We start from the raw sequence: 11,042 nt of genomic DNA on the forward strand, positions 1-11,042 counted from the left end.
GATTTTCATATTTATTGTCTCCAGCCGGACAAAGACAATGTGGTATTGATAGCGCGCGCTTCCTCGGCACACACGCGCCCATAGCAACAGGTCTCCTGCCCATAGCAACCGCCAGTATTTCAAATATATGACATTTATGTGGCAGAAATAGTGACTGATCCCTGGTGTAAATGAATGATTTAATTAGCTCGCATGCCGCTGTGTGAACCAGATGTACATGAGGCGGACAGTAAGCAGGTAAAACGGTTGGGATCTGACCTGAGTCCAGCTCTCCGCGCGTCCGGTGTCCTCTGATGCTTCAGTATCGCGGATGCTGCGGAGACACAAAAGCAGGAGCCGCTATTGTCTGACAGACAGATGGTGCCGATGTGTGTGTGTGTGTCACGCGCCAGGTAGCTCGAACCGTGACCTCTGCAAGATCCTCACGAAAAATTTAAGCTCATTATTATCATTAAGGTTTAAATAATTTTTACTTACATACAATTAATAAACAAATACATATAAATATTAAATATTATTATTTTTAAAAATTTTTGTAAATACCTCTACATTACAACAATCAGTAGTATTATAAGTGTGTACTCTGTAAAAAAGTCAACCTGCAATTATTACCTTAAAAATTATGCAACCCATAAAAAAATTATTTTGTTGGTAAAAATGAATGTCTTAGGTTGATTGATGTTAGCTAAATAATATTTGTGGCAGCAGAGGGTGTTGATGTTTCTTCCTCATCTACTTGAACATCTCCCCCTTCGTTCAGCTTTGTTTCGCAGGTGTTAGAGGTCAATTCTCTGTAAAGCTGCTTTGATATATTAAATATTATTTTTTAAAAAAAAATTTTTGTAAATACCTCTACATTACAACAATCAGTAGTATTATAAGTGTGTACTCTGTAAAAAAGTCAACCTGCAATTATTACCTTAAAAATTATGCAACCCATAAAAAAATTATTTTGTTGGTAAAAATGAATGTCTTAGGTTGATTGATGTTAGCTAAATAATATTTGTGGCAGCAGAGGGTGTTGATGTTTCTTCCTCATCTACTTGAACATCTCCCCCTTCGTTCAGCTTTGTTTCGCAGGTGTTAGAGGTCAATTCTCTGTAAAGCTGCTTTGAAACAATGTGTGTTGTGAAATTCACACACTCACAGCACAAAGAGTATGGCTGTATATTTAATAACACCATTTCCATCTGAATATTTTCACTCATATCTGTTTCAGTTCAGTATCATCCATCCATCCACACTTTTCTCTCATACTGTAATGTGTTTTTATCCCTCAGTTCTCCTTTACAGATAAAATGCAGCCTGACTTCCTGTTTTTGTTTTCTTTTTCACTTCAGCGTCTTTGACTAAAGGCAGTGCAGTGTAATTGTGTGTGTGTGTGTGTGTGTGTGATTAGCAGCCCGGCTGTTTCCTTCCATTGTTCCAGCTCAGACCTTGATGAAGCATTGGGCCACACCCACTCACACCGGCACACACTGTTACTATGGCAACCCTGGCACAGAACACACACTGTTACTATAGTGACCCACAGTATAGTACAGACACTGTTACTATGGTAACCTGCAGCACAGTCCACACACTGTTACTATGGTAACCTGCAGCATAGTACACACACTGTTACTATGGTAACCAGCAACATAGTACACACACTGTTACTATGGTAACCCACAGCATAGTACACTCACTGTTACTATGGAAACTTGCAGTATAGTACAGACACTATTACTATAGTACACACACTGTTATTATGGTAACCTGCAGCATAGTACCTACCCAAACTGTTACTATGGTAACCCACAGCAAAGTACACACATTGTTACTATAGTACACACACTTTTGCTATGGTAACCTGCAGTATAGTACAGACACTGTTACTATAGTACACTTACTATATGGTAACCCGCAGCATAGTACCCACCCGCACTGTTACTATGGTAACCTGCAGTATAGTACAGACACTGTTACTATAGTACACTGTTACTATGGTAACCCGCAGCATAGTACCCACCCGCACTGTTACTATGGTAACCCACAGCATAATAGACACACTGTTACTATGGTAACCTGCAGTACAGTACACACCCACACTGTTACTATGGTAACCCGCAGCATATCACACACACACACACACACACACACACACACTGTTACTATAGCAACCTGCAGCATTGTACACACCCACACTGTTACTCTGGTAACCCGCAGCATAGTACACACACTGTTACTATAGTAACCTGCAACATTGTATACACACACTTTATTATAGTAACCCACAGCATAGTACACACCGTTACTATGGTACACACACTGTTACTATGGTAACCCTCAGAGTAGCACACCCACTGGGATCCTGATGCTCACGTGCATTAAGATGCAAGAAAGCCCATGTTCTGATGAAGACAGAACTATTATCTACCCTGTGTGTACATTGTGTTTTCTGTGCATATATTCAGCGCAGTCTCTATATGAACATTCCTGGAGGAAATATCTACAGCAGAATAGTGTTGAACTGAATTAATTGCAGAATGTTGAAATCAGAGTGGCTTCAGTGCAGTGTGATGTTAGCTGTGATGCTTTCTAAGTAAGTGAGTGAGTTGCTGTGGGTTTGTGTTTGTGTCTGACGTGTGTGTATGACTGTAAGCAGCACATCTAACGGGATTCTCTGCGACACATCTGTCGCCAGTCCTGCACGTGAGTGAACTCTCAGTCCACCGTCCCACAACACACTGGACATGCAATAATATTACAGTGCACACTGAATACATGTTATAAGTGCTGCAGAAAACAGAGAGAGTTCAGAGTATTTCTGCTCATTCTCCACTGAGCATCGGTGTGTGGAGCGGAGGAGATTGTGTATTTGCACTACACAAGCAATATTTCATAATGTGGACAAAAGCGCCAAGCAGGTGAACACTGGCAGGTTCTGTTACATAAATAGCTGCACAAAGGCCTCTGTTCAAACAGGGCTATTTTTAACAAATCTCTGCTGGATTGCTTCAGTTTGAGATCCACACATGGATTAGACTCATTCACCAGCGGCCGAGAGAGAAAATGATACAAAAGCTGATCACTGAAACACTGAGCTGGAGGTTCAACTGGACCAGAGACCTGAAACCTGATGACCGATTAGTCAAAATCATATCATGCATAAATAGATTCATTAAACAGAGTTCCATTATTAAAATATCAGTGTGTTGTACATTGTGTTTCACTTTAAAAAAAAAACACTTTTAGGAGAGATATTAGAAAAACTGAGATCATACACTGTTTTTGTTTTAATCAGTAGATCAAGTAAAGTTGAAAGAATACTTACTGATAGAAACGGAAATAAAAACTGGATCTAAATTCAGCCAGTATCAAAGGTGAGCTCTGTCTCAGTCTGTGCCTGTGTTAGAAAAACCTCTAATTCATGCCGAAGTGAATTTAGACACAGGAAGGTGATTCTGTAATATGAATGAACGGTAGAAAAAGATGTAAACACAAAGACAACAGCTGAGTAACTGATCATTTCCTCCTGGTTCTGTTCTTTTATGGAGAGCAAATGCTTTTACTTCAGAATGAAATATGAAAAATTAAATAAGTTTGAAATTCCTTACAAGACATAAAGCACAACTAGATCTATTTCGGAAAATAGATCTAGTGTGTGTGTGTGTGAGAGAGAGAGTGTTTGTGTGTGTATGTGTGTGTGTGTCTGTGTGTGTGAGAGAGAGAGGGAGTGTGTGTGTGTGTGTGTGTGTGTGTGAGAGAGAGAGAGTGTGTTTGTGTATGTGTGTGTATGTGTGTGTGTCTGTGTGTGTGTGAGTGTGTGTGTGTGTGTGAGTGTTTGTGTGTGTGTGTGTATGTGTGTGTGTGTCTGTGTGTGTGAGTGTGTGTGTGTGTGTGAGTGTTTGTGTGTGTGTGTGTATGTGTGTGTGTGTCTGTGTGTGTGAGTGTGTGTGTGTGTGTGAGTGTTTGTGTGTGTGTGTGTATGTGTGTGTGTGTCTGTGTGTGTGAGTGTGTGTGTGTGTGTGAGTGTTTGTGTGTGTGTGTGTATGTGTGTGTGTGTCTGTGTGTGTGAGTGTGTGTGTGTGTGTGAGTGTTTGTGTGTGTGTGTGTATGTGTGTGTGTGTCTGTGTGTGTGAGTGTGTGTGTGTGTGTGAGTGTTTGTGTGTGTGTGTGTATGTGTGTGTGTGTCTGTGTGTGTGAGTGTGTGTGTGTGTGTGAGTGTTTGTGTGTGTGTGTGTATGTGTGTGTGTGTCTGTGTGTGTGAGTGTGTGTGTGTGTGTGAGTGTTTGTGTGTGTGTGTGTATGTGTGTGTGTGTCTGTGTGTGTGAGTGTGTGTGTGTGTGTGAGTGTTTGTGTGTGTGTGTGTATGTGTGTGTGTGTCTGTGTGTGTGAGTGTGTGTGTGTGTGTGAGTGTTTGTGTGTGTGTGTGTATGTGTGTGTGTGTCTGTGTGTGTGAGTGTGTGTGTGTGTGTGAGTGTTTGTGTGTGTGTGTGTATGTGTGTGTGTGTCTGTGTGTGTGAGTGTGTGTGTGTGTGTGAGTGTTTGTGTGTGTGTGTGTATGTGTGTGTGTGTCTGTGTGTGTGAGTGTGTGTGTGTGTGTGAGTGTTTGTGTGTGTGTGTGTATGTGTGTGTGTGTCTGTGTGTGTGAGTGTGTGTGTGTGTGTGAGTGTTTGTGTGTGTGTGTGTATGTGTGTGTGTGTCTGTGTGTGTGAGTGTGTGTGTGTGTGTGAGTGTTTGTGTGTGTGTGTGTATGTGTGTGTGTGTCTGTGTGTGTGAGTGTGTGTGTGTGTGTGAGTGTTTGTGTGTGTGTGTGTATGTGTGTGTGTGTCTGTGTGTGTGAGTGTGTGTGTGTGTGTGAGTGTTTGTGTGTGTGTGTGTATGTGTGTGTGTGTCTGTGTGTGTGAGTGTGTGTGTGTGTGTGAGTGTTTGTGTGTGTGTGTGTATGTGTGTGTGTGTCTGTGTGTGTGAGTGTGTGTGTGTGTGTGAGTGTTTGTGTGTGTGTGTGTATGTGTGTGTGTGTCTGTGTGTGTGAGTGTGTGTGTGTGTGTGAGTGTTTGTGTGTGTGTGTGTATGTGTGTGTGTGTCTGTGTGTGTGAGTGTGTGTGTGTGTGTGAGTGTTTGTGTGTGTGTGTGTATGTGTGTGTGTGTCTGTGTGTGTGAGTGTGTGTGTGTGTGTGAGTGTTTGTGTGTGTGTGTGTATGTGTGTGTGTGTGTGTCTGTGTGTGTGTGTGTGTTTGAAGAGAGATGTGTGTGTAGTTTTATATTCATTCCTGAAGGTGGCGCCCTTGTATTAAAATATCCAAGATTTACTTTCTGTAGTGTGGAAATACTGTTACTGAATGATTATGACAGCCATCACAAATTTTCATCTTATTTTAAATGTTTTTCATCTTATTTTGCCCATATCGGCACCCATGGTAAATATGAGCAAAGGCGGCTGTGAAAATAAATCTGCATCGTTTATCCTTTTGATCTTTCATTAAAAAAATTCACAAAATTCTAACCTTTCATTGAAGTAAAACAATGAAAAATGGGGGGGAAATCTCATTATGAAATAAATGTTTTTCTCCAATGCATGTTGGCCACAATTAATGGCACCCAATTATTGCAACGCCCTTTTCCCAAGATAACAGCTCTGAGTTTTAATGCCTGATGAGTTTGGAGAACACCTGACAAGAGATCAGAGAACATTCATTCATGCAGAATCTCTCCACATCCTTCAGATTCCCAGCTCCATGCTGGTGTTTCTTCTCTTCACTTTACCCCACTCATTCTCTATGGTTCAGGGGACTTGGACGACCATGGCAGAAGCACATTTTGAGCTCAGTGAGACATTTCTGTGTTGATTTTGATGTTTGTTTTTGGATTGTTGTCCTGATGGAAGGTCTAACCACGGCCCATTATAAGATTTCTAACAGAGACAGTCAGGTTTAGATTTTTTATCTGTTGGTATTTGATAGAATCCATGATGTTATGTATCTGAACAAGATGTCCAGGACCTCCGGCAGAAAAACAGACCCACAAAAATATCACTACAGATCCAGCAGTATATTTAACTGTGGGCATGGGCTACTTTTTTATCCCTGTTTACACCAAGCCCATCTGGTAGGTTTGCTGCCAATATGCTGGAGTTTGTTTTTGGATGAGCGAGGAGGATTTTTCTTGAAACCCTCCCGAACAACATGTGGTGATGTAGAGGCTGTTTGATATATTTTTAGGCTTTCTGACCCCAAGACTCAACTTAGAGGCTGTTTGATATATTTTTAGGCTTTCTGACCCCAAGACTCAACTAATCTCTGCAGTTCTCCAACTGTGATCCTTAAAGAGTCTTTGGCCGCTCAAACTCTCAAACCGTGCATTAGGACGATATAGACACACATCTTCTTCCAGGCAGATTTGCAACATCTTTAGTTGATTGGAACTTCTTAATTATTGCCCTGATGGTGGAAATGGGGATTTTCAATGCTTTAGCTCTTTCTTTTCTGTAAAGCTCAATCTTCAGCACATCAGAACTATATTATTTTGTTTTACTCTTTGTGATTGATGATTAAGAGAATTTGGCCTTTGTGTTCCTCATATTTATAATCCTGTGGAACAGGAAGTCATGGCTGGACAATTTCATGCTATCTGCGCCAGTAAAACTACATCAGGATGAGGTCTGGGAAGTGGAGCACATGAAACAAGACAGAAAATCAATTCACAAGTGATGTTTGAAAGAAATAACCTGTGTTTCATTGCAGTCTAATACACAATGATTCAAATTACTGTTACTAATTTCTTCTGGTTTGGTTTTCTTAGCATACAGGCACTATATATTATAAATAATTTGTAAGCATCACAGTTCTCTTCAAGAAGTCAAACCACACATGACTGATTTACACTGACTCTGAACATTAATCATTCATCAATATGTAAATGTCTTGAGCCCTTCCTAATGAGGAGGTCACTGAGAGTCATTGATTAGTGTGTCTGACCGCAGTAATGGACTGATTCACGGTTTGTGTTCAGATAAATGAGCTGCAGTGATCAGATGAGTTTTGGGCTGTTGATAGGGTGTCGCCACGGAGATATGGGCCATTGCTAGGGTGTTGCCAGGGAGTTCTGGGTTATAGGAAGTTCTGGGGTGTAACTAGGGAGTTCTGGAATGCTGCTAGGGAGTTGCCAGGAAGTTCTGGGTTGTTGCTAGGGTGTTGCTAAGGAGTTCTGGGTTGTTGCTAGGGTGTTCATTCCTGTAGCTCTAACAGCAGAGCATTTGAGGTGAGGCAAGGTGTTCCGAGGAGTTGCTAGGGAGTTTTAGGCTGTTGATAGGGTGTCGCCACAGAGATATGGGCCATTGCTAGGGTGTTGCCAGGGAGTTCTGAGTTGTTGCTAGGAAGTTCTGGGGTGTAACTAGGGAGTTCTGGAATGTTGCTAGGGAGTTGCCAGGGAGTTCTGGAATGTTGCTAGGGAGTTGCCAGGAAGTTCTGGGTTGTTGCTAGGCAATTCTGGGTTGTTGCTAGGGTGTTGCTAAGGAGTTCTGGGTTGTTGCTAGGGTGTTCATTCCTGTAGCTCTAATAGCAGAGCATTGGAGGTGAGGCAAGGTGTTCCGAGGAGTTGCTAGGGAGTTTTGGGCTGTTGATAGGGTGTTGCCACAGAGATGTGGGCCATTGCTAGGGTGTTGCCAAGGAGATCTGGGTTATTGCAAGGGTGTTGTCAGGGAGTTCTGGGTTGTTGCTAGGGTGTTACCAAGGAATTCTGGATTGTTTCAAGGCCATTTCTAGGGAGTTCTGTGTTGTTGTTCAGGTGTTGCCAGGGAGTTCTGGGTTGTTGCTCAGGTGTTGTTAGGAAGTTCTGGGTTGTTCTTAGGGCGTTGCCAGAGAGTTTTGGGCTGTTGATAGGGTGTTGCCACGGAGATATGGGTCATTACTAGGGTGTAGCCAGAAAGTTCTGAGCTGTTTCTAGGGAGTTCTGGGTTGTTCTTCGGGTGTTGCTAGGGAGTTCTGGGTTGTTGCTAAGGAGTTCTGGGCTGTTGCTAGGGTATTCATTCCTGTAGTTCAAACAGTAGAACATAGGTTTGATTCACAGGAAATGCATAAACTTATAAAATGTTTACTTTGAATGCAATGTAAGTCTCTTTGAATAAAAACGTCAGCTTAATTGCAAATTAAAATGTGTTTAGAGTGGTTGCTTAGGTCTTAGTAAACACGACTAACTATGCAGACATGGTCACGGGTGTACAGTAGCTGTCTGAAGAGAGAGGATTGCTGTGCTTATAAAATCTAATGAGCATTATGAGATTATGGATTAGGCATCTTGAATGAAGACTACGGTCGAGCGCTGTTGTTGAGTGTGTGTTGTGTTGACGCAGTGTGTTTTATTCATGAGTTTACCACGGCTGGGTCTGACTGCACCTGCTCAGAGTTGCGTGAAGTCTGACAGACAGAAACCGAGAGCGTTTCTGAGGAGCTCAGGACAGCTGCGGAAGGAGCTTTAAAACTTACAACTCATCTTTAACTATTCATATTCTCATCTGTCTGACGGCTGAGCTGACCTGTGTCTTGTGTCAATACGAAGTCCAGTTCATGTTGTTGTGGCGCTCCAGTCCAGTCTTTGTGTTCTGCTCTGAAAAGACTTCCGTGAAATGAAAGAAGACAAATAGAAAGATTACTGTGGTTAAAGCAGAATTTCAGACTGAGGAAGCTTTTAGTGTAGTTTATGATGTGCAATACTTAAGTGCAGACATAACTCAATTTACTATCAGCACTAGTACAATACAAGCACGTGCATAATTGCGATCGATGTGGCTCTAATCGATATGTAATGGATTGTCTGGAGGGTGCTTAAGCAGATACATGATTTAAGACACGCTGACATGCTGAAGGTCTCGATGGGACGCTTTGATGAAGTGCCCGTTTGGACCCTTACGGGCCTGTTCAGCTGCAGAACCAATCGATACGGAGCAAAGAAACTGTTAGACACGCAGGAGACGGGATGATTTGCAGCGCCTGCAGCAACATTACATGCGGCACCATTCATGTGTGTTTCTAGTTTCAGTAGCAGGCTGAGATTTAAGCAGTAAGCAGACAAACGAAGGTGTACGACTGTATCAGAGATGATGCTGCAAACATGAACACACCTCTTGCCAAGCTAGCTGCAATATTTCTGTTCATAGCGCTTGGAATTCAAATAAGAACTGGTAGTAATGGAGATGAAGCACCAGGTGGCGCTGTTGCTTTTAAAGTTCAGGATCTGCGCCAGTAAAACTACATCAGGATGAGGTCTGGGAAGTGGAGCACATGAAACAAGACAGAAAATCAATTCACAAGTGATGTTTGAAAGAAATAACCTGTGTTTCATTGCAGTCTAATACACAATGATTCAAATTACTGTTACTAATTTCTTCTGGTTTGGTTTTCTTAGCATACAGGCACTATATATTATAAATAATTTGTAAGCATCACAGTTCTCTTCAAGAAGTCAAACCACACATGACTGATTTACACTGACTCTGAACATTAATCATTCATCAATATGTAAATGTCTTGAGCCCTTCCTAATGAGGAGGTCACTGAGAGTCATTGATTAGTGTGTCTGACCGCAGTAATGGACTGATTCATGGTTTGTGTTCAGATAAATGAGCCGCGGTGATCTGACTGACATCAGTAACAATAATTATATTAGAGGCTGTTTTGTTTTATTATCTGCTCATTTCACTTCACTCAAAGTGTCAAACTGTTTGTGAAGCTCAATATATAAACTACAACTGGACATTTTCTCAACATAACCTGCCATTATATTTACTTTACCATAGCTTAGGTGTTCTGAGGGGTTGCTATGGTGTTGCCAGGGAGTTCCTGGTTGTTGCTAGGAAGTTCTGGGGTGTAACTAGGGAGTTCTGGAATGTTGCTAGAGATTTGCCAGGACGTTCTGGGTTGTTGCTTTGGTGTTGCTAAGGAGTTCTGGGTTGTTGCTAGGGTGTTGCTAAGGAGTTCTGGGTTGTTGCTAGGGTGTTCATTCCTGTAGCTCTAACAGCAGAGCATTTGAGGTGAGGCAAGGTGTTCCGAGGAGTTGCTAGGGAGTTTTGGGCTGTTGATAGGGTGTTGCCACAGAGATATGGGCCATTGCTAGGGTGTTGCCAAGGAGATCTGGGTTATTGCAAGGGTGTTGTCAGGGAGTTCTGGGTTGTTGCTAGGGTGTTACCAAGGAATTCTGGATTGTTTCAAGGCCATTGCTAGGGAGTTCTGTGTTGTTGTTCAGGTGTTGCCAGGGAGTTCTGGGTTGTTGCTCAGGTGTTGTTAGGAAGTTCTGGGTTGTTCTTAGGGCGTTGCCAGAGAGTTTTGGGCTGTTGATAGGGTGTTGCCACGGAGATATGGGTCATTACTAGGGTGTAGCCAGAAAGTTCTGAGCTGTTTCTAGGGAGTTCTGGGTTGTTCTTCGGGTGTTGCTAGGGAGTTCTGGGTTGTTGCTAAGGAGTTCTGGGCTGTTGCTAGGGTATTCATTCCTGTAGTTCAAACAGTAGAACATAGGTTTGATTCACAGGAAATGCATAAACTTATAAAATGTTTACTTTGAATGCAATGTAAGTCTCTTTGAATAAAAACGTCAGCTTAATTGCAAATTAAAATGTGTTTAGAGTGGTTGCTTAGGTCTTAGTAAACACGACTAACTATGCAGACATGGTCACGGGTGTACAGTAGCTGTCTGAAGAGAGAGGATTGCTGTGCTTATAAAATCTAATGAGCATTATGAGATTATGGATTAGGCATCTTGAATGAAGACTACGGTCGAGCGCTGTTGTTGAGTGTGTGTTGTGTTGACGCAGTGTGTTTTATTCATGAGTTTACCACGGCTGGGTCTGACTGCACCTGCTCAGAGTTGCGTGAAGTCTGACAGACAGAAACCGAGAGCGTTTCTGAGGAGCTCAGGACAGCTGCGGAAGGAGCTTTAAAACTTACAACTCATCTTTAACTATTCATATTCTCATCTGTCTGACGGCTGAGCTGACCTGTGTCTTGTGTCAATACGAAGTCCAGTTCATGTTGTTGTGGCGCTCCAGTCCAGTCTTTGTGTTCTGC

Source organism: Sinocyclocheilus rhinocerous, unplaced genomic scaffold (assembly GCF_001515625.1).
Source record: "Sinocyclocheilus rhinocerous isolate Xijiao unplaced genomic scaffold, SAMN03320098_v1.1 scaffold2145, whole genome shotgun sequence".
In the NCBI taxonomy this organism is placed as follows: Eukaryota; Metazoa; Chordata; class Actinopteri; order Cypriniformes; family Cyprinidae; genus Sinocyclocheilus; species Sinocyclocheilus rhinocerous.